This window comes from Mustelus asterias, unplaced genomic scaffold, assembly GCF_964213995.1.
Source record: "Mustelus asterias unplaced genomic scaffold, sMusAst1.hap1.1 HAP1_SCAFFOLD_1473, whole genome shotgun sequence".
Classification (NCBI taxonomy): Eukaryota; Metazoa; Chordata; class Chondrichthyes; order Carcharhiniformes; family Triakidae; genus Mustelus; species Mustelus asterias.
Window position 1 is genome coordinate 38463 of NW_027591418.1, and position 27236 is coordinate 65698.

A 27236-nucleotide genomic window follows, 5' to 3' on the forward strand; every position below is an offset into this window, starting at 1 on the left:
CCAAGTGGAGAGGATCTCCAAGAAGATCGCGCATATCGACACCCCACAGTGACAAGCCTGTAACTATAATACTGGCCACCCCACAGTGACAGACCTGTAACTATAAGACTGGCCACCCCACAGTGACAGACCTGTAACTATAACACTGGCCACCCCACAGTGACAGGCCAGCAATTACGCACCCTTCACCCTGCTGTTGTATAGCTCACTGTTATACAGCCCGAAGCTCTTGGGGAGGTCAGGATGTGCAGCCGGGTAGCTGTCCCACAGTCTCAGCCAGTGCAGTGCGACAGTATCACTTGCCCACCATTACACTTTGCTGGAACACCAGCGAGAATATTTGAAATGGTTTGTTAGCATGACAAGAGGATGTTGTCGAGAAAGCGTTTGATTTATTCCCTGCTTTAATGAGGGAGCCACAAACAGTGTGTCGACTCTGACAGGTTAGGGAATATCAGAAAGTATTACAGTGAGGGGCGTGATACAGATGGTGTGTTTTCTTTCGTGTTCCTCTTAATGAGGGGACCACGAAGAGTGTGGGCTGATAAATGAGACTGCGTAGGCAGATGGAACAATGACTATAATATTCCTGTCCCCCTCTGTGTGATCTTACAATGCAGTTTCACCTCATACATTTTAAACTACAAGGACCTGCATATCTACTCCTTTGAATTGTGTTCTCTTTACTCAATTTGAAAGGTGCGAGGACTACAAACAAGAGCTGCCTGCGGTAGATATGTCACAGGGATGTGTCAGAGAGTCTGCTTTTCTGATCTAAGCACCACTGGAACATGAACCTGCCTTGGGAGAGGCACGGGCTCCCTCCATGAGGCTTTGCACCATCTAAGCAGCCAATTGCCCTCCTACCAGAGGACACTTTAAACCAAGGACTTGTCTGCCTTCTCAGGTAGAGGCGGAAGTTCCCATTCGGGTGGCACGGTGGTTAGCACTGCTGCCTCACAGCGCCAGGGGCCCGGGTTCGATTCCCGGCCTCGGGTCACTGTCTGCGTGGAGTTTGCACGTTCCCCCCCGGCCATGTCCGCCTAGGTTTCCTCCGGGTGCTCCGGTTTCTTCCCAAACTCCCAATGATGTGTGGGTTAGGTGGATTGGCCATGGTAAATTGCCCCTTAGTGTCAGGGGGACAAGCTAGGGTAAATGCATGGGATTACGGGGATAGGCCCTGGGTGGGATTGTGGTCGGTGCAGACTCGATGGGCCAAATGGCCTCCTTCTGCACTGTAGGATTCTATGATTCTATGGCCATTATAGGAAGAGTAGCAGGGGAGTTATCCCCGGTGTCCTGGCCATATTTATCCCTCAAACGACTTCAGTAAAGGCATTATCTGGTAGTTATCTCTCTATGTGGGAGCTTGGTATGCACACATCAGTTGTCATGTTTCCTCTATTACAGCCGCAATTGTGCTTCATAAAGTACTCCATTGGCTGGACAGCACTTTGGAACTCTACTGAAGCTGTGAAAGGTGCTATATAAGTGCAAGTCTTCCTACTTTCTTTCCCAGGCATCAACTGCCCAGCATCAGCACTTGCCTTCCCCCACGCATCAGTCAGACTATTTCAGAAATCTTGCAAAGTTTTAAAGTTTAAGTTTATTTATTGGTGTCACAAGTAGGCTTACATTAACACTGCAGTGAAGTTACTGTGAAAATCCCCTAGTCGCCACACTCCGGTGCCTGTTCGGGTAACACTGAGGGAGAATTTAGCACGGCCAATCCATCTAACCAGCACGTCTTTCAGACTGTGGGAGGGAACCGGAGCACCCGGAGGAACCCCACGCAGACACTGGGAAAACGTACAGACTCCGCACAGACAGTGACCCAAGCCGGGAATCGAACCCGGGTCCCTACTGCTGTGAGGCAGCAGCGCTGACCACTGTGCCACTGTCTCTCTTCCCCCTTCTTCCATCAGGAAAAAGATACAAAAGTCTGAGGTCACGTACCAACCGACTCAAGAACAGCTTCTTCCCTGCTGCTGTCAGACTTTTCAATGGACTTACCTTGCATTAAGTTGATCTTTCTCTACACCCTAGCTATGACTGTAACACTACATTCTGCACTCTCTCGTTTCCATCTCTATGAACGGTATGCTTTTTCTGTATAGCGCGCAAGAAACAATACTTTTCACTGTATGTTAATACATGTGACAATAATAAATCAAATCAAAATCAAAACCTCTTTTGCCAAGGACTTTCAATCTGTCATCTTAGTTTCCCAACCCTCCTGCCAGTGGAAGCAGGTGCATCTTATCTACTCCATCAAAATTCCCTCATGGCTTTGAACAGCGCTCCAAAACCTCTGTCTGAACCTTCTCTGCCCTGAGGAGATCAATCTCAGCATTGGAGCCAGAGGAGATCACTGCACCCCTTGAACCCGTTCCGTCATTTGATTTGATTGGATTTGATTTATTATTGTCACATGTGTTAGCATACAGTGAAAAGTATTGTTTCATGCGTTCTGTACAAACAAAGCATACCGTTCATAGAGTACATAGGGGAGAAGGAAAGGGGAGAATGCAGAATGTAGTGTTACAGTCAAAGCTAGGGTGTAGAGAAAGATCAATTTAAACAAGGTAGGTTCATTCTAAAGTCTGATGGCAGCAGGGAGGAAGCTGTTCTTGAGTCGGTTGGCATGTGTTCTCAGACTTTTGTATCTTTTTCCCGGCGGAAGAAGGTGGAAGAGAGAATGTCCGGGGTGCATGGGGTCCTTAATTATGCTGGCTGCTTTGCCGAGGCAGCGGGAAGTCAATGAATGGAAGGCTGGTTTGCATGATGGATTGGGCTACATTCACGACCCTTTGTAGTTCCTTGCGGTCTTGGGCAGAGCAGGAGCCAGACCAAGCTGTGATACAACCTGAAAAAATGCTCCCTATGGTGCATCTGTAAAAGTTGGTGAAAGTCGTAGCTGACATGCCAAATTTCCTTAGTCTTCTGAGAAAGTAGAAGCGTTGGTGGGCTTTCTTAACTATAGCGTCAGCATGGGGGGACCAGGACAGGTTGTTGGAGATCTCGACACGTAGAAACCTGAAGCCCTCGACCATTTCCACTTCATCACCATGAATGTAGACAGGGGCATGTGTCCCCCACTATGCCTCCTGAAATCGATGATGATCTCCTTCATTTTACTGACATTGATATCATGGTGAATCTATGAGCCCACTCCATATACCTGCTTTCCTCCATATACCTGCTTTCTTCCATAAGAACGTAAGAAATAGGAGCAGGAGTAGGCCATCTAGCCCCTCAAGCCTGCTCCGCCATTCAATGAGATCATGGCTGATCTGATAGTGGGTTCAGTTCCACTTACCCGCCCGCTCCCCATAACCCTTAATTCCCTTAATGGTTAAAAATCTATCTGTGACTTGAACACATTTAACGAGGTCACCTCTACTGCTTCATTGGGCAGAGAATTCCAAAGATTCACTACCCTCTGGGGGAAGAAGTTCCTCCTCAACTCTGTTCTAAATTGACTCCCCCGTATTTTGAGGCTATGCCCCCTAGTTCTTGTTTCCATTGTAAGTGGAAATAACCTCGCTGCTTCTACCCTGTCTAGCCCCTTCATTATCTTATATGTCTCTATAAGATCTCCCCTCGACCTTCTAAACTCCAATGAGCACAAACCCAGTCTACTCAATCTCTCCTCATAAGCTAACCCCCTCATCTCCGGAATCAACCTGGTGAACCTTCTCTGTACCCCCTCCAAAGCCAATATATCCTTTCTTAAATAAGGGGACCAAAATTGTACACAGTACTCTAGGTGTGGCCTCACCAGTACCCTGTACAGTTGCAGCATGACCTCCCTGCTTTTATGACCCATCCCTCTCGCAATAAAGGCCAACATTCCATTTGCCTTCTTGATTACCTGCTGCACCTGCAAACTGAGTTTTTGTGATTCATGCACAAGGACCCCCAGGTCCCTCTGCACAGTAGCATGTTGTAATTTTGCACCGTTTAAATAATAGTCCATTTTATTATTATTCCTTCCAAAGTGGATAACCTCACTCTTACTAACGTCCATATACCCGCTTTCCTCCATATATATACACCTGCCTTTCCTTCCTATCCCTTGATACCTTTGATGAACAAATCATGTGTTATTCGCAAAGACTTAAGAGAGTCTACAGGAAATGGGACTTTTCTTACACTTGAGAAGGGTAGCTCCTGGCCTGGGATAACACAAAGGGCAGAATATCTGGCAACGGCGGATACGAAGACTGAAGGTTATGAAAATCAAAAAGAGTGGTGGCTAACCGCACTGTTTAGGCAAAGCGCTGTGAAAACCCTGTTGAATCAGTGAAGCAATGGCCTTTTTAAATGGGTAATATTTTAATACGAGCCACTGTTAGCGCGGAGACTGTGGTCTCTGTTTCCATGGCTACAAAGACTGTCTCATTTGGTTTACAGATGAGCAATGACTACCCAATTAGAGAGGTCTAAAAATAACACAACCGTTTGTTGCAGATCAGTCATTAATATTAATGAAAGAGCTGTCAAAACTGTTGTAAACATTTGATGTAAATTCAGTTAGCCGTGGCAATGGTAGCATAGGGTTCATAAGAAATTACAAAATAAATAGATGGCAAGTCCAACTGATTCAGTTTATTATCTCACCCTTTCTACATATATGTTATAGATAAAATATATGTATGTAATATACCTACTGCGTAAAGCGTGTCATGGTGGGAGCATTTCACTGATAGCGATCTATACATACATAAAAACAAATGTAAAGCCACTCACTCCAACTGGTTCCCACAGGGGCGGCACGATGGCACAGTGGTTAGCACTGCTGCCTCACAGCGCCAGGGACCCGGGTTCGATTCCCGGCTCGGGTCACTGTCTGTGTGCAGTTTGCACATTCTCCCCGTGTCTGAGTGGGTTTCCTCCGGGTGCTCCGGTTTCCTCCCACACTCCAAAGATGTGCGGGTTAGGTGGATTGGCCACACTAAAATTGACCCTAGTGTCAGGGGGGGTCATCAGGGTAAATGCGTGGGGGTTACGGGAATGTGTGGGATTGTGGTTGGTACAGACCCAATGGGCCAAATGGCCTCCTTTTGTACTGTAGGGATTCTATGGCCATTAGAAAAGGAACCCCTGTTGTTTTTGCGCAGTCTGGCCGACACGCGACTCCAGACCGACATCGCGTTTGACTCTTAATTGCAAGCCTTCCCTTTGCTAAATAAAAATGGCTATTTCTCAGGGAGAAGGTCCAACTCTGGTACCTGTTGAGATTAGTCATTGGTTGGGCAATAACTTAAACGGTAACCACCAGCGTCCACATCCTGCGGATAGATAAAAACCCAATGGGACCACCATGTCCTTCACCGAGCCTGGCGGCGACCAGATAACAGAGCAGGCCCCACATCTTATTCTGAGTTAGCGCCCTATGTCCTGCACGTATTTCTCTCTCCCGTTTTGCTAAGTTGGGTCACTGTCTGTGCGGAGTCTCCACATTCTCCCCCTGTCTGCGTGAGTTTCCTGCGGGGGTGCTCTGGCTTCCTCCCACAGTCGAAAAGATGTGCTGGTTAGGTGTATTGGCCCGAACAGGTGCCGGAGTGTGGCGACTAGGGGATTTTCACAGTAACTTCATCGCAGTGTTAATGTAAGCCTGCTTGTGACACTAATAAATAAACTTTAAAGGCTCCTTTTTGACCATTAATATTTCTTGCCTCTGCCTGTATCTTGTCTCAGAGTCGTAGAGGTTTACAGCATGGAAACAGGCCCTTCGGCCCAACTTGTCCATGCCACCCTTTTTCTTTAACCACTAAGCTAGTCCCAATTGCCCATGTTTGGCCCATGTCCCTCCATACTCATCTTACCCATGTAATTGTCTAAATGCTTTTTAAAAGACAAAACTGTACCCGCCTCTACTACTACCTCTGGCAGCTTGTTCCAGACACTCACCACCCTCTGTGTGAAACAATTGCCCCTCTGGACCTTTTGTATCTCTCCCCTCTCACCTTAAACCTATTCCGTCTAGTTTTAGACTCCCCTACCTTTGGGAAAAGATGATATTTGATTTGATTTATTATTGTCACATGTGTTAGCATACAGTGTTTCTTGCACGCTATACAGACAAAGCATACCGTTCATAGAGAAGGAAAGGAGAGAGTGCAGAATGTAGTCATAGCTAGGGTGTAGAGAAAGATGAACTTAGTACGAAGTAGGTCCATTCAAAAGTCTGATGGCAGCAGGGAGGAAGCTGTTCTTGAGTCGGTTGGTGGGCAAGTCGACTCTGATTGGCTGAGGTGTTGTCGCCATGGAGATGGCAAGGGGGAACTATAGGCTCCCCCATGCTTCTGGGTAATTCAAAAAAGGTGCAAAACTTGCACATATTCCTTTTGTTTACGGGGAGTAGGTCCCTGCCTCTGAATGTATGTCACTTTTAGCATGCATGAATGAACTCCTTTCTGAGGACGACTGATTGGTTATTAATATAGCGGTTAGCGCACACAGGATTGTCCAGCAAGTGCTGCCCAATCTAGCAATACTCCACCTATTACGAACAGCCGGAGGGAGACGTTGTTTGTTGCAGTCAGCCAATTGTTGGGACGTAAATCCTGGCATCACGCTGGCTCCGGAATTCATACACAATGTTGGTAGGAAGTGGGGGGGGGCCTGCTGAAACCCCTCTCCTCACCCCTGCCCTATCCTTGCTGCTGACCCTCTACCCGCAGCCCCCTTTCCACCAGCTGTGGCCTGGGATCCAGCGACGATCCTCAGGTTTGAATGGGTGCTGTACCGGTTGCAGCCGCCACTCCCTGTGGCAGGTCAGTAGAGCTGCCAGCCTCTGGTTGACCTGCAACCATGCGGTGGGCCGGACCTCCGCACCCACCCCCCAGGTCCGTGATCCCACACCTGGTCTGTCAAGTGTCTGAGTGGCACACGATTTGGGCTTTGCCGGAAAAAGGCCACGCGAGGCTCTCGCCAACTTCCAGGCGTCGGTGAAAATCCCCCCTCACCTCATCGAGATTCCGGCCAAGGTTTTGGTAGAATAGAGACATGGAGAGTGTTTCCGTATGTGGGGAAGAGCAAACATAGGGGGGGGCATCAGTATAAGATAGTCACCAAGGAATTCAAAAGAAATTGTATTAGAGTCATAGAGGTTTACAGCATGGAATAGGCCCTTCGGCCCAACTTGTCCATGCCGCCCTTTTCTTTTAAAACCCCTAAACTTAATCCCAATTGCCGGCATTTGGCCCATATCCCTCTACACCCATCGTACCCATTTAACTATCTAAATGCTTTTTAAAAGACAAAATTGTACCCGCCTCTACTACTACCTCTGGCAGCTTGTTCCAGACACTCGCCATCCTCTGTGTAAAAAAAATTGCCCCTCTGGACACTTTTGTATCTCTCCCCTCTCACCTTAAACCTATGCCCTCTAGTTTTAGACTCCCCTACCTTTGGGAAAAGATATTGACTATCTACCTTGTCTATGCCCCTCATTATTTTATAGACCTCTATAAGGTCACCCCTCAGCCTCCTACGCTCCAGAGAAAAAAGTCCCAGTCTATCCAACCTCTCCTTATAACTCAATCCATCAATTCCCGGTCGCATCCTGTTTTTTTTTTTAACTGGTCGGTGCAACATCGTGGGCCGAAGGGCCTGTTCTGCGCTGTAATGTTCTATGTTCTATGTTCTAAATCTTTTCTGCACTCTTTTTAGTTTAATAATATCCTTTCTATAATAGGGTGACCAGAACTGTACATAGTATTCCAAGTGTGGCCTTACCAATGTCTTGTACAACTTCAACAAGACGTCAGTGTTCTGACCGATGAAACCAAGCATGTCGAATGCCTTCTTCACCACTCTGTCCACCTGTGACTCCACTTTCAAGGAGCTATGAACATGTACCCCTGGATATTAAATTGGTTGTTAGCGTAGCTGCCAACACACTCAGGATTGTTCAGATAGTGCTGGCCAGTCAAGGAACCACTCCAAAAGTGTGGTGAGAATGTGGAATTCTCTACTGCAGGAAGTGTTTAAAGCAAATAGAATTGATCCATTTAAGGAGAAGCGAGATAGACAGATAAGGGGAGGGGGAATAGAGGGTTACGATTGAGTTAGATGAAGTTGAATGAGAGGAGGCTCGAGTAAGTGGGCAGGCCTCTTTCTGTGCTTTTTGTTCTATGCAATTCTATGTTATAGGGGTGGCCCAGTGGTTAGCACTGCTGCCTCACAGCACCAGGGTACCCGGGTTCAATTCTGGCCTCGGGTCACTGTCTGTGCGGAGTCTGCACGTTCTCCCCGTGTCTGTGTGGGTTTCCTCCGAGTGCTGCGGTTTTGTCCCACAGTCCGAAAGACATGCTGGTTAGGGGTGCATTGACTCTGCTAAATTCTCCTTCAGTGTACCCGAACAGGCACCGGAGTGTGGCGACTAGGGGATATTCACAGTAACTTCATAAATTCATAAGATATAGGAGCAGAATTAGGCCATTCGGCCCATCGCGTCTGCTCCTCCATTTGATCATGGCTGATATGCTCCTCATCCCCATTTTTCTGCCTTCCCCCCCATAACCCTTCAACCCCATTCCCAATTAAAAATCTGTCCAACTCCTCCTTAAATTTACTCACTGTCTCAGCATCCATTTTGGAATAGCGAATTCCACAGATTCACAACCCTTTGGGAGAAGTAGTCATTTGCAGTGTTAATGTGAGTCTACTTTGGACACTAATAAAATAGACTTTAAACTTAAACGTAATACAACCTGGCTCCCAGGCTTGGGCTGATTGCTTTTATCTCTTTAAGTCGCCAGTGTGACACTGGGCTTCCAGCTGACTCTGGACCCATTCTGACCCTCCCAAGAGCATAATCCCTGGGCCCAAAGAGACGGCTGGCAGGCCTCCACATCCCTGCGGCCCCTTGGCCTCCCAGGAAAGAATCTCGGCACCCCTGGCACTGCCCGCAATTGGTTCCTCCACCTCAAAGACTTTGACCATGGCCCACAGTGAATAAGGGGACCCATTTTGAGAAGAGAGTTCGCTGTCTGGGGAAGAATTTCAATAAGAGAATTATTTTTGACCAAAGCGGCCTTCCTGATCTCTCAGTTCTCATTCCTCCCCCTCCTCTCCCATCCCAATCTCTGGATCACTCCACGCAGCTCAGAGTTATGCTAAAGTACTAATCCAACAGACGCTTACGGTACCCTCAGTGACATTGATTCTCTTGAGTCCTGTGGTTAACTGAGAAGGGGCGTAAGTTATTGGCAAATAACCCAGCAGAATAATGATTTATCCCCTCTCTCTTAACTGGGTCCAAACAAATGAACTAGGAAACAGGAAATACACAAACCGTGCCAAACAAAATACCAGATGTGGTGAGCAGTGGGTCTGTGGCAGTAATTTAATCTCCTTCTCCCAGGAGGGATCACAGAGAGGATGGCGTCTGTCTGGCAGAGGGATTACTGCCAGTAATTCACTGACACACATCAGTATTGTTTATATTTTATGTGGAGTTTTTAAATAGTCTTTGACAGTGACTACTTCTTTTCATGTCACGATTCAGTGCGGAATGAGTTAGGAGCTAGCCTTACAAAGTATCGCACTGTGGGCCAGGGCCTTGCCGGGTATTATAATGTTATGCAGAATCTCCTGGAACAGCAGGCTGCAGTTTGGGCCCTGTCAGGACATCAGGCTGCAGTTTGGGCCCTGTCAGGACATCAGGCTGCATTGTGGGCCCTGTCAGGACACAGGCTGCAGTGTGGGCCCTGTCAGGACACAGGCTGCAGTGTGGGCTCTGTCAGGACACAGGCTGCAGTTTGGGCCCTGTCAGGACACAGGCTGCAGTTTGGGCCCTGTCAGGTTACAGGCTGCAGTGTGAGGCCTGTCGGGTCACAGGCTGCAGTTTGGGCTCTGTCAGGACACAGGCTGCAGTTTGGGCTCTGTCAGGACATCAGGGCTGCAGTTTGGGCCCTGTCGGGTTATCAGGCTGCAGTTTGGGCCCTGCCAGGACACAGGTTGCAGTGTGAAGTCTGTTGGGACATCAGGCTGCAGTGTGGACCCTGTCGGAACATCAGGCGGCAGTTTGGGCCCTGTCAAGACATCAGGCTGCAGTTTGGGCCCTGTCAGGACATCAGGCTGCAGTTTGGGCCCTGTCAGGTTACAGGCTGCGGTTTGGGCCCTGTCGGAACATCAGGCTGCAGTGTGAGGCCTGTCGGGTCACAGGCTGCAGTTTGGGCCCTGTCAGGACATCAGGCTGCGGTTTGGGCCCTGTCAGGACACAGGCTGCAGTTTGGGCCCTGTCAGGACATCAGGCTGCAGTTTGGGCCCTGTCAGGACATCAGGCTGCAGTGTGGGCCCTGTCAGGACATCAGGCTGCAGTTTGGGCCCTGTCGGGATATCAGGCTGCAGTGTGGGCCCTGTCAGGACATCAGGCTGCAGTTTGGGCCCTGTCAGGACATCAGGCTGCAGTGTGGGCTCTGTCAGGACATCAGGCTGCAGTTTGGGCCCTGTCAGGACATCAGGCTGCAGTTTGGGCCCTGTCAAGACATCAGGCTGCAGTTTGGGCCCTGTCAGGACATCAGGCTGCAGTTTGGGCCCTGTCAGGTTACAGGCTGCGGTTTGGGCCCTGTCGGAACATCAGGCTGCAGTGTGAGGCCTGTCGGGTCACAGGCTGCAGTTTGGGCCCTGTCAGGACATCAGGCTGCGGTTTGGGCCCTGTCAGGACACAGGCTGCAGTTTGGGCCCTGTCAGGACATCAGGCTGCAGTTTGGGCCCTGTCAGGACATCAGGCTGCAGTGTGGGCCCTGTCAGGACATCAGGCTGCAGTTTGGGCCCTGTCGGGATATCAGGCTGCAGTGTGGGCCCTGTCAGGACATCAGGCTGCAGTTTGGGCCCTGTCAGGACATCAGGCTGCAGTGTGGGCTCTGTCAGGACATCAGGCTGCAGTTTGGGCCCTGTCAGGACATCAGGCTGCAGTTTGGGCCCTGTTAGGTTACAGGCTGCAGTGTGGGCCCTGTCGGAACATCAGGCTGCAGTGTGAGGCCTGTCGGGTCACAGGCTGCAGTTTGGGCCCTGTCAGGACATCAGGCTGCAGTTTGGGCCCTGTCAGGTCACAGGCTGCAGTTTGGGCCCTGTCAGGACATCAGGCTGCAGTTTGGGCCCTGTCAGGACATCAGGCTGCAGTGTGGGCCCTGTCAGGACATCAGGCTGCAGTTTGGGCCCTGTCAGGACACAGGCTGCAGTTTGGGCCCTGTCAGGTTACAGGCTGCAGTTTGGGCCCTGTCAGGTTACAGGCTGCAGTTTGGGCCCTGTCAGGTTACAGGCTGCGGTGTGGGCCCTGCCGGAACATCAGGCTGCAGTGTGGGCCTATTAGGACTTTTGGTTAGGCGCATTGACCATGCAAAATTCTCCCTCAGTGTACCCGAAGGGGCAGGCGCCGGAGTGTGGCAACTAGGGGATTTTCACAGTAACTTCATTGCAGTGTTAATGTAAGACTACTTGCGACTAATAAATAAACTTTTTAACTTTTAGACTGCAGTAGTTGTATTTTTAAGGAGCTGTTCTCTGCAGCTCAGAGTGAGAGTCCCAAAGGCCATGTTGCCTGCCCTGTACCAAGGTCAAGGATATCTCCTCAGGGCTGGAGAGGTAGTAGGAGTGAACGGAAAGGATCCAGCAGTTGTGGTCCACCTGGGTACCAACAACAGCGATGGCACGAAGATTGATGTCCTGTTGAGGGAGTATGAGCAACTACGGACTAAATTAAAAATCAGAACCGCAAGATAATATCTCAGGGTTACTACCAGAGACACGAGCATTGGGTAAATTAGATTAGGGAGTTGAATGCATGGCTTAAAGATTGGTGTGGGAGAAATGGAGCATTGGCACCAGTATGGGGGAATGAGGAAGCTGTACCATTGGGGCAACCTTGACCTTACCTGAACTGCGACTAGTTATTTGCGAATCATAAAACTACTGCTGTAGAGGGGATTTTAAACTAACTACATGTGTGGGTGAGGGGAGAGTTGGAAAGCTTAAGAGAAAGGACAAGGCAGCGTAGCAATGGGGCAGGGATAACCCGAGTGTGACAGGGAGGGACCGAGCGTGCAAACATTACTCCAGAAGATAAGGTTCAAAGTAAGGAAAATGGTACAAGGACAGAATTACAGACTCTTTATCTGAATGCTCACAGAATTTGTAACAAGATGGATATATTGACAGCACAAATAGTAATAAATAAGTATAAAGTTTTATTTATTAGTGTCGCAAGTAGGCTTACGTTAACACTGCAATGAAGTTATTCTGAAAATTCCCGAGTCCCCACATTCCGGTGCCTGTTCGGGTACATTGAAGGAGAATTTAGCATGGTCAATTCACCTAACCAGCACGTTTCTCGGACTGTCGGAGGAAATTGGAGCACCCGGAGGAAACTCTCACAGACATGGGCAGACCACGTACAGACTGCACCGAACATGTCCCTACCTACTAGGCTTACCTATAACAATTGGTCTCCTTACTTAAGGAGGGATATACGTACATTAGAAGCAGTGCATTTGCCCAGGCAGTGGCCCAGTGGTATTGTCACTGGACTAGTAATCCATCGACCCAGGGTAATGCTCTGGGGACCTGGGTACGAATCCCACCACGCCAGGCGGTGAAATTTGAGTTCAACAAAAAAATCTGGAGTTAAATAAAAGTCTAACGATGACCCATAAAAATCCATCTGGTTCACTAATGTCCTTTGGGGAAGGAAATCTGCTGTCCTTACCCAGTCTGGACTACATGTGACTCCAGACCCACAGCAATGGGCTTGACTCTTAAAAGCCCCTCTGAAACGGAGAGCAGTTCGGAATGGGCAAAAATGCTGTGCCCAGCTAGTGGGATGCCAACATCCCATGAGCGAATAAAAACAAACTTACTTTAGCTACTCTCTTCCTTTTTATGTACCTGTAAAGTGTTTATTTTCTGTTTTTATATTTCTTATTTTTTTTCTCATACTCCAATTTCTCCCTCTTCATTTTTGTCAGCCACCCTTTGCTGGTGCCTAAAACATTCCCATTATTCTTTGCAGCATTGTACATACTTTCATTCAGTTTGATACCATCCTGTACTTCCTCAGTTGAGCAGGTTGGTTCTGTACTCATTGCAGTTTAGAAGAAGGAGAATGATAACAGGGCTTGCCAGAGTAGGTGCTGGAAAGATGTTTCCTCCCGGGATTGGGGGGGGATGGGAGGAAAATCTACAACTAGGGGACACAGTTTCAAAATAAGGGGGTTGTCAGATGTGAGATGGAGATGAGGAGGGCTTTCTTCTCTCAGAGGGTTGTTTGGAATTCCCAGTTGAGGCTGGGTCAGTGCAGAGATCCAAGGCTGAGACAAAGGATTGACGAGGGGATCAAGGATTATGGGGCGCAGGCAGGGAAAGTGGAGTAATGGCGACATTCAGATCAGCCATGATCTTACTGAGTGGCGGAGCAGACTCGGTGGACCATGCTCTTATGGCCTTGTCAGAATATGGGCTGGAGCGTAGGCCCTGTCAGGTTGTTGGGCTGCAGTGTAGGCCCCAGTGATGGCAATGGAGAGGGATACTCAACGGCAGAAGTTGTCTAATTCCATCCCATTTTGCTTTCCGACTCAGATGCTGGGAATGAGCGTAGCACAGGGCTGTGGACTTTGGCGTATTCCTGACGGTTTTACCACATAACCTCACTCCTTGAGCCAGTCTGCTCAGTCCAATACGGCATTTTTTTTGTGTACACACATTTCTAACCAACAGACAATACTTTTCCAAGAAATTAGAAATATGCGTCATGGTTTTTTAACGGCATTACTCCTTGCTTTTGCTTACGGCGGTGCCTGGGAGATTAGCCCTTCAGTTGCTGCAGAGCCCAGGGTCAAACCTGAACAGTTGGCAAGCCAGGAGCACTAAGAGAGGCAGGGAGGGTTGGAAAAAGGCAGAACAAAAGATATCAGAGGGCAAAACGAAAACTGGGTGATCCAGATTCACACAGCAGATAGAATCCCATTTTTAGCCTCCCGCCAGTTCCCTCGGGGGTAGAAAGATTGCTTGGAAGCAGGTTTCAAAAAGTAATTTTTGTGTTTGGAGTGTGTCAAAGCATTGTGTTAGTCGTCTGATACTGTGGTGTCTCAATTACCAACAAACTCCCACGCAGATCCAGATATCCAAATATTTGGCGTATTTTTTTTTACATGTATAAAGGAGAAATGGCTTGCTGCTTCCCGCTGAGACATCTAAAGCACCTGTTACGGTTACATTCTACTGCTGTGCAGTTGCCGCGACTGCTTGACAGCTCGACATAATAACAGAGCCCCGAGATACTCTGCTTGTCTGCGCTCTGTTGGGAGGGAAGAACTGTTCACTTAAAGAGCAGCGTCCGTGACCTCGGGATGTCCCACCGCGCTTTAGGGCCGATGGGGTACTTCTGAAGAGCTGTCACGGCTGTACCATGGGGAACACGACAGCCAATTTACGCTCAGCAAGCTCCCATCAACAGCTGTGTGCTGACGTCCCGTTAATCTGTTTTCTCTTGTAGTGGCAAAGAAGGCAAATGGTTTATGGTTGGTCTCCATGGCGAGAGGTTTCGAGTACAGGAGCAGGGATGTGTTGTTGCAATTATACAGGGCCTTGGGGAGGCCACACCTAGGACAATGTGTGCAGTTTTAGTCTCCTTTCCTGAAAAAGGATGTTCTTGCTCTCGAGGGAGTGCAGCGAAGGTTTACCAGGCTGATTCTGGGGATGGCGGGACAGATGTATGAGGAGAGATTGACTAGGTTAGGATTGTTTTTGTTGGAGTTCAGACAATTAGAGGCAACCTCATAGAGACTTATAAAATTCTAACAGGGCTAGACAGGGGAGATGCAGGGAGGATGTTCCTGATGGTGGGGGAGTCCAGAACCAGGGACCACAGTCTGAGAATTCAGGGTAGACCATTTAGGACGGAGGTGAGGAGATATTTCTTCACCCAAAGAGTGGTGAGCCTGTGGAATTCATTACCACAGGAAGTAGTTGATGCCAAAACATTGAATGTATCCAAGGGGCGGCTGGATATAGCACTTGGGGCGAATGGGGTCAGAGGTTATGGGGAGAAAGCAGGATTAGGCTATTGAGTTGGATGATCAGCAATGACCGTGATGAATGGCGGAGCAGGCTCGATGGGCCGAATGGCCTCCTCCTGCTCCTATCTTCTATGTTTCTAAGTTGATTGAGGGATGAATACTGGCCAGGGTCATCAGAGGTAACGTCCCCTACAGTTGTTCCAAACGGTGCCAGGGGATCATTGAGAGGACAGACCAGGTCTCGATTTTCACGCTTCATCTGGAAGAAGCACCTCTGACAGTACAGGGCTCCCTCACAGCCGCACTAGCATGTCAACCTCAGCACAGTGACAAATAGGCAGCACAGTGGTTAGCACTGCTGCCTCACAGCGCCAAGGACCCGGGTTCAATTCCAGCCTCGGGTCACTGTCTGTGTGGAGTCTGCACGTTCTTCCCGCGTCTGCGTGGGTTTCTTCCGGGTGCTCCGGTTTCCTCCCACACTCCAAAGACGTGCGGGTTAGATAGATAGGCCATGCTAAAATGACCCCAATGTCAGGGGGACTAGCTCGGGTAAATGCATGGGTTTACGGGGATAGGGCCTGGGTGGGATTGTGGTTGGTGTAGACTCGATGGGCTGAATGGCCTCCTTCTGCACTGTAGGATTCTATTGAACTTGAGTCCTGGGGCGGAATTTTCCACAGCCGGCCTTTCTCGTCATGCCGGGCAACAGAGACCTGCAGGTGTGACCTACGCCGGAAAATTACGGCAATGCCTGGAGCCCTGGGGTCAGGGAACCTTTTCTAAAGGGTGCCCTGATCTCCGATAAGAAATACAAAACCCCTCTCCCACCTCCTACGTGCACAAGAGAAACTCTTCTCCCCCCCCCCCCCCCACCACAGACATGGGGCACCCTCCCATGTATAAGGGGAACCCATGCCAATGGATCTCCCCAGAGAGACCCCTCCCTTGGCACTACCCTTTGTGCTGCCCCTTGGGGGCAGTGCCAGGGTGCTGCCTGGCCACGCGAATGCTGGAGATCTAAAATTAAAACAAAGCACTGGAAAAACTCAGCATGTCCGTCAGCGTCTGTGGATAGAGAAACAGAGGTAATGTTTCAAGTCCGTATGACTCTTCTTCAGAACAGTTTCGAACTGTTCAGCTTGACCATCAAGCATGCCTCAAACAGCATGGTCACCAGACCACCATGGCTCAATTTCTTCCTGACCTAGTCCTGCAACCATAGAATCCTTACAGTGCAGAAATAGGCCATTCAGCCCATCGAATCTGTGCCAACTCTCCGAAAGAACATGCCAACCCCATCCCGCACTCACCTAACCTGCATATCTTGGTGACACTAGGGGCAATATAGCATGGCCAATCCACTCAACTTACACATCTTGGGGGCACTGGGGGCAATGTAGCATAGCCAGTCCTCCCAACCTGCGCATCTTGATGACACTAAGGGCAACACGGCATGGTTAATCCACCTAACCTACACATCTTTGGAGTGTGGGAGGAAACCGGAGCACCCGGAGGAAACCCACGTAGGCACGGAGAGAACGTGCAAACTCCACACAGACAGTGACCCAAGGCCGGGGAATCGACCCTGGCACTGTGAGGCAGCAGTGCTAATCACTGTGGCAAGTGACACCCCCTCCCACCCTGGGAGAGGTGGGAAAAAACAAACTGAGGTTTAGAAACCTAATAATGGAAAGAGTCGCTCTGGAAAATTCCTCTCCCACCTAGCCAGATCAAAGGCCAGTCCTGGAGATCACGTGATGCAAGTAAGCGGCCATAACCGTAGCCCAAGGAAGATGGTTAAGAGGCTGCAATGAAAGCTCGGGCGGTGGGGGAATGGGACGGGGGACAGGCCTGGCGTTTGTTTGCTGTTAAGGACCTTAATTAGAAACATGAGAGACTTCAAATAGTTCCTTGCTCGCCTAATTAGCGACATGAATGGAGGACCGTTCGAACTCCCAAGGACATGGGGCCATTAACACTCGTAACAGAGATGGATTAAAATCACAGAAGCCTTTCATAATGATTAAAGATGAGCAGAGGCTCCCTTTTGTGCAGTGATCCCACGCTTCTTGAGAATCTCTCGCCGAAATGGGTCTGTTATTTTTTTTGAGTCGAGCTGAACCAATTCAGTGAGTAATAAATAACAGGACTCGATCTGTGATGCTATTATCCAGCAATCAGCCAGGCCTGATTAGCAATAACCTGGAAGACATGAGTCTTGATTAGAAATTGACAAAGAGATTACGGCAGCCAAAGAAAATACATTTTGTTAAAAGCAAATAAGGGAGCTCGGGAACGTGTGTAAGAGAGAGCCTAAAAGAAGGGGAAGCACGTTCGTATTGAATGAGATTCTGGGCGCACCGCACTTTAGAAAGGGTGGCAAGACCATTGGGAGGGTGCGGAGGAAATTTAGTCAAGTTATACCAAGGATGAGTTGCGTGGAGAATGTGAACAGAGAATCATAGAATCCCTACAGTGCAGAAGGTGGCCATTCAGCCCATCGAGTCTGCATCAACTCTCTGTCTAGAGTATCTTACCCAGGCCCTCTCCCACTGCCCTATCCCTGTAAACACAGTAAGAAGTTTAACAACACCAGGTTAAAGTCCAACAGGTTTATTTGGTAGCAAAAACCACTTGGTCCAACGCCGGCATCTCCACATCATGACTATCCCTGTAACCCCACACATTTACCTTACACATCTTTGGATACTAAAGGGTAGTTTACCACGGCCAATTCTACATATAATCTACACATCTTTGGACCCTAAGGGGCAATTTACCAATCCACCATACCTACACCTCTTGGGACATAAAAGGGGCAATTTAGCATGGCCAATTCACCTTACCTACACATCTTGGGACACTAATAGACAATTTAGCATGGCCAATCCACTTAACCTACACATCTTGGGACACTAAGGGGCAATTTAGCATGGCCAATCCACCTAACCTGCACATCTTGGGACACTAAGGGGCAATTTAGCATGGCCAATCCACCTAACCTACACATCTTGGGACACTAAGGGGCAATTTAGCATGGCCAATTCACTTAACCTACACATCTTAGGACACTAAGGGGCAAGTTAGCATGGTCAATCCACCTAACCTGCTCATCTTGGGACACTAAGGGACAATTCACCACAGCCAATCCACCTAACTCTCACACCTTTGGACTGTGGGAGGAAACTGGAGCACCCGGAGGAAACCCACACAGATACGGGGGGAACGCGCAAACTCCACACAGACAGTGACCCAAAGCCGGAATTGAACCTGGGTCCCTGGCGCTGTGAGGCAGCAGTGCCAACCACTGTGCCAACGTGCCGCGAGAAGGTGAAGAGGAGATTTGGTAGAGGTGTCCAAAATCATCAGGGTTGTGTAATTGTAAACGAAGACCAACGATCTCCAGCAGCAGGAAGGTTGATAAGTCGAGGACAGATTCAAGGTCGGAGGCAATATTGAGGAATTTGTTTTTTTACGGAGGGATTCATTGTAGAATTATTGAATCCCTACAGTGCAGAAGGAGGCCATTCAGCCCATCGGGCCTGCGCCAACAGCAATCCCATCGAGGCCCTATCTCCATAACCCACCATATTTACCCTGCTAATCCCCCAGACACTAAGGGGCAATTTAGCATGGCCAATCCACCTAACCTGCACATCTTTCAACACTAAGGGGGAATTTAGCATGGCCAATCCACCTAACCTACACATCTTGGTTCACTAAGGGACAATTTAGCATGGCCAATTCATCTAACCTGCACATCTTGGGACACTAAGGGACAATTTAGCATGGCCAATTCATCTAACCTGCAAATCTTGGGACAATTTAGCATGGCCAAATCATCTAACCTACGCATCTTGGGACACTAAGGGACAATTTAGCATGGCCAATCCACCTAACCTACACATCTTGGGACACTAAGGGACAATTTAGCATGGCCAATCCACCTAACCTACGCATCTTGGGACACTAAGGGACAATTTAGCATGGCCAATCCACCTAACCTACGCATCTTGGGACACTAAGGGACAATTTAGCATGGCCAATCCACCTAACTCACACACCTTTGGACTGTGGGAGGAAACTGGAGCACCCGGAGGAAACCCACGCAGACACGGGGAGAATGCGCAAACGCCACACAGATAGATACCCGAGGCTGGAATTGAACCCGGTTCCCTTGTGATTGCCCTGAAAGGGGCGGGGGCGGGGGGGGGCTGGAAGCAAATTCAACAGTAACTTTCAAAAGAGAGTTTGACAGCATCCTCAAAGGAAGGCTATTCGCTCGGCTTTGGGAAAAGCGGGAGGCAGGAGTGTGAAGAAGAATAATTAGAAGGCTCTCTCAAAAAGTCAGCACAGGCATGAGGGGCTTCTCTCTACACCAAGATTCTCACCTGTGGCCCGTTAGCCCTCGTGAGGTCGCAGGTTTTAGAGTCACAAGGGCAAGACTGGCAACTGTGAAGTGGAGACTCTGTGCCCAGGGACTGGCTCCTAGATCCCAATGTTATTTTGTTTTCACGGCTCGCTGGTGGGCAGTGATCCAGTTTCCCACAGATAGCGGCAACAGGAATTCCGATTGGAGGAACAGCAAGTTGGGGAAGGAGGGCGAGCTGCGATTGGAGGGTTGGGATGAGGAGGTGGGGCTATGAAACGGTCTCTGAAAGCATTGAACAGTAGTGAAGGTTACTACCATGCTGTTTTCTCCACACACACACACACACACCCCCCCCCACGCACACCACCCCCAATCGAAAGCCGAAGGCCACAATAATCCCCCTCAGCACCACCCCTGGTCAACCAGCCTGGGGTCTCCTTTAAAATGGGGTCACACTGGGAAGAAATTTGGGTCATGATATGGAGATACCGGCGTTGGACTGGGGTAAACACAGTAAGGAGTCTAACAACACCAGGTTAAAGTCCAATCCACCTAACCTAGGACTTTAACCTGGTGTTGTTAGACTCCTCACTAAGAAATTTGGGAGCAGGTTCTGTGCTCTTTCACTCCACGATATCCCAGTCCTGACTCATCACTTATTTGCTCAAAGGGCCGAGTGGCCTACTCCTGCCTCTAGTTTCTGTTTCCCCCAGAACCATTTGACCTCCAACACATTACCCCCCCCCCCGCCCCCCCACTCTTCCCCCTCCAGCAAATCTTTTCCTGGGATGGTAGGGTGGGACAGTTTTAGGCTTATCAGAGAATCATAGAATCCCTGCAGTACAGAAGGAGGAAATGTAGCCCATCGAGTCTGTACCGACCACAATCCCACCCTATTCCCATAGCCCCACACATTTACCCTAGCTAGTCCCCCTGACACTAGGCTCAATTTAGCATGGCCAATCTACCTAACTCGCACATCTTTGGACTGTGGGAGGAAACCGGAGCACCCGGAGGAAACCCACGCAGACACGGGGAGAATGTGCAAACTCCACACAGACAGTGTCCCGAGGCCAGGAATCGAACCCGGGGTCCCTGGCGCTGTGAGGCAGCAGTGCTAACCATTGCGCCACCATCTTTAAGACGGAACATTTAACTGAGGCTCCACCTGCCCACCCAGGAAGGCATAAAAATTCTGCTGGCATTATTCTGGGGTTCTCCCAGGCGCCTTGGTCAATATTCACCTCTCAGACAACACCATAACATAGATTTTCTGGCCGTTTATCTCATTGCTGTTTGTGGGAACTTCTTGTGCACAAATGGCCGACGTGTTTCTGACGTTACAACAGTGACTACACTTCAAAACACCACCTTGTTGTCTTTTGAGTAAGCGCCAAAAAACAGCTCCAGATGTTGCCTCACGATTGGAGCTGTTGCTTTGTTGGCGACGGGGTAAGTTTGGTTCTCTTCCTCACGCCAGATTTCACCGGTCACTTGCACGGTTGGTGGGTCAGTGCGCTCAGTTAGCTAGGTGACGGGAGCGCGATGCAGAATCGCGCCAACTGTGCGGGTTCAATCCCCCGTATGGGCTGTGGTAGTTCAGGATAGGCCTGCCTCCTCACCTTGCCTTGCGCTTGCGGGGGGGGGAGGGGGGGGGGGGGGGTGCGGGGGGAGGTCCCTCAAGCTGCAAGTAGCTAAACATGTCTCTCTGACGGGGAGAGAGATGCCTCTGGTCTTGTGGGACTGTGGCTAGATGGAGGCGTAAGAAAATGGAAAGGCTCTGCCTGTGACAGGAACTGTAGGTCACGCTCTGGTCTCCTCACTCACCTGAGAACTCATTTTTAGTGCGAAAATGAGTCACCCTCGATTCCGGGGGTCTGCCTAAGGAGGGGAGGGGGGGGGGAGGAAGCGGGAGGCACCGCACGACATGTGGAAACAAGAGCTTCTGCTGAGCATGTCCCCAATGTATTCAGCATCGCTTATTATGGCAGCAACAGTGATATACAACATAATGGCCGGGGTTTTCCAGCTGCTCCTGCCTGTGGGATCTTCTGGTCGTGCCGAGGGTCCCCCCTCCTCCTCCCTTCCCCCCACTCCCTTCTCCCCCCCCCCCCACTCTCCCATCTCCCTTCCTCCTCCCCCTCATCCTTCCCCCTCACCCCCACCCACTCTCCCCCTCCCCTCAACTTCCTCCCTTCTCCTCCCACTCACTCCCATTCACCCCCCTCCCCCCATTCTCCCCCTCCTGTCCCCCTTCCCCCTCCTCCTCACCTTCACCCCTTCCCCCCCGCACTCTGTCCCCCTCTCCTGCCCCACCTCCCCCTCACCCCCTCTCTCCCACTCTGCCCCCCTCCCCCTGCCCCCTTCACTCCCTCGCCCCTCCCTTCCCCGCGCCCACTCCCCCCCACGGCCCCCCCCCCGCCCTCACTCTCCCCCACCCCCCCCCCCCCCCGCCCTCACTCTCCCCCCTCCCCCTTCCCACCAAAACATGTGTAGTGGCACCCCTCAAGCTACGAGTAGCTTAACGTGTCTCTCAGACAGTGAGAGATGCCTGCGCTCTTGTCGGACTGCGGTTCAGTGTTTTCCTATGGAAACTGAACTGGAAAATCTCACCCAGTGGAGCTTTTTTGCAATGATGGATCCAACAATTTGCGAAAGGCTCACAAACACCAAAGTTGTAATTCCGAGGGACGAATCTCTGAACCAAATATTCTGCCTAATTCTGCTGTGGCTCTGGAATCACATGTAGGCCAGGCTGGGTAAGGATGGCAGATTTCCTTCCCTAAAGGGACATTAGTGAACCAGATGGAGTTTTATGACGCAACAATGGTTCCACGGTCATCGTTGTATCCAGATTTTTTAAAATCGAATTCAAATTTCACCATCTGCCGTAGTGGGATTCGAACCCGGGTCCCCACAGTATTACCCTGGGTCTCTGCATTACTAGCCCAGTGACAATACCACCAAGCTACAGCCTCCCCTGACCTTCTGATTTCTGCCCAGCCGAACATCCACTCGACTTCAACGGAACATTCCCGTGAGCTAGTTCGTGTCCACATGAAATGTTATATATCGATTGTTGGTTTTGCGTTCTGCAGCATCTGGGATTGGACAGTGATGGGAGATGATTTATCTGACTGAAGCAGCAGCTGTTACCGGGACTAATAATGTTTGTGCAATGAGCTATAGAGCTCTCTGTTAAATATAGGGTTCACATGTTCAGAAGAGAGGTTGGGGTACTTAATCCCTTAACATGCCCGATATCGAGTATAGACCGGGATCCACCTGTTCCTCCTCCTCCTCTGCTTTTTTAATTAACCCTCTTAGGATAATCAGGGATGAGATCAACTAAGGCTTAAAATCTTTCTAAATAATTGTTCTCTGTTCGCATTTAAATACTTACAATACAGCCTTTGCTGAGATTCATATAAGCTTTATGTCAGAAAGGCAACTCGAAACTCAGTTCCTCCACTCTGGGCCGCTGGGATGTTAATGCTGTCGACAATTATAGGATCCCTACAGTGCAGAAGGAGGCCATTCGGCCCATCGGGTCTGTACCGACCAAAATCCCACCCAGGCCCAATCTCCGTAACCCCATACATTCATCCTAGCTAATCCCCCTGACACTCAGGGGCAATTTAGCATGGCCGGATGCACCTAACCCATACAGCTTTGGACTGTGGGAGGAAGCGGGAGCACCCGGGGAGGAAACCCACGCAGACGCGGGGAGGAAGTGCAAACAGGAAAAGACAGTGACCCGAGGCCGGAATTGAACCCGGGTCCCCGGCGCTGTGAGGCAGCAGTGCTAACCACTGCGCCGCCCCTAATGGTGTACCATGTTCTCGTGGCACAGCCTCCTGAGCCGCCTCGATGTTCTCGATGGAATGGCTGCTTTGTCTCCTGCAGACGCTGACACACACAAGCTTTGCCAGGGAATTTTGCATTCTCTGTTTCCCACGTTTGCTGCATAAACAGGGGCCTGCTGTTTCGTGTGGTTTCCTGCAGCCTCTCCCGGCCTCCTTATCCATGGCCTCCCAGGCAGCCTGACTGTCAGTTTTCTCAATGTGACCGAACTCTCCATTGTGCCTCCTCAAGCGGTTAGTTTTAAAATTTCCTTTGCTCAGTCGATACTTTTATCCAACTCGGCTCCTTCTGCTCCGACAATGAATCCTTCAGTTTCCTTAAAAACTGAACCGGGGGGAAGTGCAAAATCCTTCACCGCAGCCTCTGCAGCTGCGTGTGAGGCCATTTCACAAGCGCGAGGCAGGTTTGAGCTTTGACAAAGGGTCATCTGGACTCTAAGCATCAGCTCTTTTCTCTCCTGACAGATTGCTGCCAGACCTGCTGAGATTTTCCAGCGTTTTCTCCTTTGGTTTCGGATTCCAGCCTCCGCAGCAATTTGCTTTTATGTTTGGTTAAAGTAAAGTTAAAGTTTGTTTATTAGTGTCACAAGTAAGGCTTACATTAACACTGCAATGAAGTTACTGTGAAATTCCCCTTGTCGCCACATTCCGGCGCTTGTTCGGGATTTAGTGTCAGGGGGATTAGCTAGGATGAATGTATGGGGTTACGGAGATTGGGCCTGGGTGGGATTGTGGTCGGTACAGACTCGACGGGCCGAATGGCCTCCTTCTGCACTGTAGGGATTCTATAATTGTCGTACACTGAGGGAGAATTTAGCACGGCCAATGCACCCTAACCAGCGCGTCTTTCAGACTGTGGGAGGAATCCGGAGCACCCGGAGGAAACCCACACAGACACGGGGAGAACGTGCAGACTCCGCACAGACAGTGACCCAAGCCGGGAATTGAACCCAGATCTTTGGCGCTGTGAGGCAGCAGTGCTAACCACTGTGCCGCCCCTGGTTGTATCCTGAGTTTTGTTTAACAAGAAGTGCAACCAGCTCGGGATTTCGACTCGGAATTTCCGGCTGATTACTGTGCGACCAGGAGAATGGCAGGGAGGGGTGTTTGTCTGTCCCGGTACCAACATCCCCCTTGCTACCCCCTCCCCACCCAATCCTCGCGGTCTGTATCTCAAATCACTGGCTTAAAGTGGGCATGCGAACGGCCCATTTCTATTGTTTTCTTCACAGCTGTCTGGGTGCATCTGGTGTTGGGGGGCCAGTGCCCACAGGTCGCTCTGACCAACAACAACCTCTATCCAGCTCTGACAAAGTGTCAGCCAGACTCGAAACGTTGGCTCTATTCTCTCTCCACAGACGCTGTCGGAACCGCTGAGTTTTTCCAGCATTTTCTGTTCTTGAGCAACTTCTATTTGCTTCGCCTTTTTTAACGTCATGAAATGTCCCGCGGCACTTCACGGGCACACTATAAAACAGAGCGCGACACCGGAAGTAGATCATTCAGCCAGACGGCCTAAAGACCATGGGTGGGATCCTCAGATCTCATTCCCGATGCCGGTGAGAACGGGGAGTTCTGGCGCTCAGCCAAAGCTTCATTCACTGCAGCGGCACCGGAGAATCCCAGCGGCGGGCGAGGTGGGAGGTTTTTGGTGCGTAGATTTTCAGGAGTGTCCTAAAGGAGGACAACAAAGCCCCAAGAGCAGATCTTCATTGCCTAAGCTGTTCCATCTTTATGAAGGAGGGGTAAATATGTGGGGTCACGGGTGCGGAGTCTGGATGGGATTGTTGTCAGTACAGACTCGATGGGCTGAATGGCCTCCTTCTGCACTGCAAGGTTTCTATGATTTCTAAGGGAGAGACAATGCCCCTGGTGGGGCTGATGTGTCTGCAGGATTTGGTATTGGCAATGGGACAGGCGTAGCTGGTGGGTGTTCCTGTGGTGAACGTTATCCTGTGTCAGCGCATGAACTCAGGATTAAGAATGAATGACCACAAGATCCACCCGTCTGATGGCAACTGGAGCCCTGCCTCCAAACCAGAGAGAGAGACCAATACCCCAAGTGGATTTCCCCCAATGTTCTTCCCCCCCAACCCCTGCCCTATAAAATGGCAGGAAGGGGCAGTGGGCTTTTGGAACTTGGGGTCAGCAGACGCCGCGGGAACTGGCCAGTCCTCGACAGGTGGTGACGCCACTGAGACGCCAGTTGGCTCCAGGTCATTAGTTTGGCTGGATTGAAATACGTGACGTTGCTTTGAGGGCATTCAGAGGATGTGCCGCTAAGGTGAGCACATTTCCTCTACTTGAGCTCTGAACAGTCTTCTGGCAGAATAAGCAAATAAGTGGTCAAGAGCTTCATGTGTTTAGGTGTCCAGATCACCAACAACCTGTCCTGGTCCCCCCCATGCTGACACTATAGTTAAGAAAGCCCACCAATGCCTCCACTTTCTCAGAAGACTAAGGAAATTTGGAATGTCAGCTAAGCCTCTCACCAACTTTTACAGATGCACCATAGAAAGCATTCTTTCTGGTTGTATCACAGCTTGGTATGGCTCCTGCTCTGCCCAAAACCACAAGAAACTACAAAGGGTTTTGAACGAAGCCCAGTCCATGACGCAAACCAGCCTCCCATCCACTAACTCTGTCTACACTTCCCGCTGCCTCGGCAAAGCAGCCAGCATAATTAAGGACCCCACACACCCCTGACATTCTCTCTTCCACCTTCTTCTGTCAGAAAAAGATTCAAAAGTCTGAGGTCACGTACCAACCGACTCAAAAACAGCTTCTTTCTTGCTACCATCAGACTTTTGAATGGACCTACCTCGCACTAAGTTGATCTTTCTCTACACCCTAGCTGTGACTGTAACACTGCATTCTGCACTCTCTCCTTTCCTTCTCTATGAACTTTGTCTATATGGCGTGCAAGAAACAATACTTTTCACTGTATGCTAATACATGTGACAATAATAAATCAAATCAAACACTAAACTGGCAATCGTGGAATCAGCAAAGATTGTTCTTTGCCATTGTAATCACGAGAAGCGCAATTTGGGTGTGCATCGACCCACTATGAGCATCTTCTGTTCCACAGGTGAAGACCAGCTTCACAACTGAGTCCATTAGAGTGTTTTTGACAATGATTCAATCTGGAAAGTCAATGTGGCAGAGCTTAACCCTGGAACAGACCAGGTGTTTGTCATTCTGTTTTGTGGCGCTCAGTCACCTCCCCTCCACCCCTCGGTTCCTTTTTCTAAGAGAGTTACCGCCATCATTCTCCCATGTTTGGCATCCTAAACCGTCAGCCACTCACCTTTTGCTGACCTTTGAACCTTACCCCCACACCCAGCAACCACGACCCATGAGCCTAGTTGGGTTCAGATAAGGAACTCATCCTCTCAAATAGAACCATGAGGTAACACGGCCTGTGCTGTCTCATTTCAAACCTGTACGGCTGGGGGATTTGGGGTGGGGAGGATCAGGATTCCCCGGCAGGGGAACCAGGAAACAGGTGAGGAAATCATTCATTTACAGGTGGTTTTTACAGGCGATATGTTTGAGGGTGGGGGGGGTATTCGGAGAGGAGGGGGGGCTTCAGTTTGGCACTGAAAGCACTGATGGCTGATAGATTTGGTTAGATCCCACCCTCCCCCGGGTTAATGGGTGAATATGACTTAAACACGAATTACCTTCCCTCTCAACTCCAGGCCAGTCTCCGACCTCGCCCATCCAGCTGCCACGGGTACCAGCATGAGCTGGTAGAGCGACCCATGTGCAGGACACTGCCTTGGGAAGGGCACTTCCTTGGACAAAAGGTGGAACTCCCTCTCTAAGGGAAGCATGAATCCTGAGGTCAAATTTTCACCAGGCATGGGACCCCAGTTCCTCACCATTCCGGAGGCCCCAACAGCCACTCACAGCCCCACTTGTCACTCAATGATTTCAGTTAGTACTTGACTGGTAAATAAAAGGTGG

The 27236-nt window shown here is 49.9% G+C and overlaps 1 protein-coding gene across 1 annotated transcript in view; it reads left to right on the forward strand.

Moving 5' to 3' along the window:
• The window catches only part of LOC144488336 (uncharacterized), an 82309-nt gene that overhangs the window by 30093 nt on the left and 24980 nt on the right, over positions 1–27236 (forward strand). The gene's annotated exons all lie outside the window — the stretch shown is intronic.